Genomic DNA, 2155 nt, shown 5'->3' with positions numbered 1-2155 from the left:
TTGACTCAATGACAGTGAGTTTGGCTTGGTTGAAAGCAAGGTTATTTCATCTTTTCTAATAGCAAAACTGGTCATTCAGAAATGTTTTTTTTAATCTCTTTCATAACGTATGTTTTTTTCAGAAGTTTTTAAGTTAAAATGTAAATTGAGTGCACACGCAGGGCAAACTAGCATTCACGTTGTCTTATGAATTCATCAGAGTAATCATTTCTCCTTCTCCCCCGTACCCAGAAACATGCTTATAAGCCTAAAATACAAATAGTTACAAGCGAAAGTTCGGCTTTGTATTGGAGAGATCTGACTTAGGAAACGCATCATCAAAGGGAAGAGTCATTTTTTCCGAGCTTCGTTTTTTGAGGCTTTGAGGTAAAACACAGAGACAGAAGTAAGGATTAGAGCTGCGGACCGAGAACTCCAGGACAGGTCAGGTGTTGAACATGGCTTCATTCCCCAACATGCTGCAAAAGCAAAACACGGCTGTGCGATCAGCGGTGCCCTCTAACGGCGATGGCAAACACACGCAAAGAAATTAAAACAAAGTCCAGAACCTCTTTCACACCTGGCACATTAGTATCCAAGGGTAGATTTTCCTAAACAGTTCCATAAGGCAGTGATCCAACTGACTAGGCAGGTAAGAACCAAGTGAAGAAATAGATACCAGAGAAGAAAGTGTGGATCACAATCTCATAGCCGGAGATACCAGAAATCAAGAAAATTAGATGTCCGCCTGTGAGTTTACCGAACAGCTTGATTCTAAAGCCTTGGCAGAAGCTTCTCTTCTCTATTTGCATCTCCACCCAAGAGGAACGGTATATACATAGTCCCCGCTAAATAGAAAATCACCCTTCCCCATACCAATCCAAGGTAATCTCATATCGTGTCTGGAGAAGGCAAGAGTTTGCTAATTGGCCTTCCCGCTTCCATTTTTAACCACTGTGATCTAGTCTCCACTTTCCAGTCAAAATAATACAGACCTGACCATGCCACTCCCACCTTCAGCTCTTCAAATGTGTCCCATCTCCCTTGGGATAAAGCGTAAGTCCATTAACAGGATCTGTGAGGTTCAATATTATGTTTCCTGTTGATCTTCCCAGAATCCTCTCTCATCATCTTCCTTTTAGCTCCTGACGTTTGGTTTTCTTGTAGCTTCTGGAACATCTCATGTTCCTTCTTATCTATGAACATGCTTTACCGTGGTTCTGCAGTTGATGTCTACTACGTCTGCACAGAATTTTTCTGATTCTACCAGCATATGGGTTCTTTGCATAACACATTCTAACAACTGTGTTCCCTAGTGTTATGGATTAAATTGTGTCTCCTAATTACATGTGTCCACTTGGCTAGATCATCGTTCTCAGAATTATAATAGTTTTCTCACATTATTTTGTGATCTGTTGTTATTATATTCCATTTTGTGTTCTGGTGTATGTATTATGAATCCTAAAGTCAACGAATCAAGGTTCAAGGTAGTTATGTTAATGAAGCAGAACATAATCTGCATGATTAGGTTAAATTTTGAATCAATCCGTTTTGAGTTATAAAGGAAATTAAGCAAGCAAGCAGATCTGGAGGAATTACTATCTTGTAGAAAGAATGCATCCTTTAGACCTGGCAGTGGTGGTGGTGGTGGTCGTGGTGGTGTGTGGAGGTCGGTGGAGGGGTGTCTTTTCACTAAGAACCTCATCATTTCTAGGAAAGATTGATTCCAAGACCTGGAAGATCTCCAAAGAACCTGAGTCTACAGATGTTAAAAGAAGGTGCTCGCTTCGGCAGCACATATACTAAAATTGGAATGATACAAAGATTAGCATGGTCCCTGCGCCAGGATGACACGCAGATGTTAAAAGGACATAAGGACCCTCCTGGTGAAATGACAGAGAGAGAAAGCCTTCCCTGAGAGGTAGTGCCCAGAATTGAATTGGGGCATCTAGCCCCCTAAATGGTGAGAGAATGCAGTTTGTTTAAAACTATCCACGTGTGTTATTTTTGCAGTGGGTGACACAGTGTACTGCTAACATCAAGGTCAGTAGTTTGAAACCACCTGCCACTCTTGGAAGAAAGATGAGGCTTTCTACTCCTGTGAAGATTTACAGTGTTAGAAACTCACAAGGCATACAACCTTGTCCTGTAGGGTTTCTATAAATAGGAACAGTCT

At 41.2% G+C, this 2155-nt stretch overlaps 1 non-coding gene across 1 annotated transcript; it reads left to right on the top strand.

Annotated features, from left to right (window-relative positions):
• The first annotated feature begins 1757 nt into the window (after window positions 1–1757).
• Window positions 1758–1861, top strand: LOC142461937 (U6 spliceosomal RNA). Its single transcript, XR_012787101.1, has one exon. It is a non-coding gene; the product is annotated as a U6 spliceosomal RNA (small nuclear RNA).
• Window positions 1862–2155: the final 294 nt, after the last annotated feature.

Source organism: Tenrec ecaudatus, chromosome 11 (genome assembly GCF_050624435.1).
Source record: "Tenrec ecaudatus isolate mTenEca1 chromosome 11, mTenEca1.hap1, whole genome shotgun sequence".
Lineage (NCBI taxonomy): Eukaryota > Metazoa > Chordata > Mammalia > Afrosoricida > Tenrecidae > Tenrec > Tenrec ecaudatus.
Note: the sequence above shows the minus strand (reverse complement) of the source record. Positions and strands in the feature narration are given on the sequence as shown.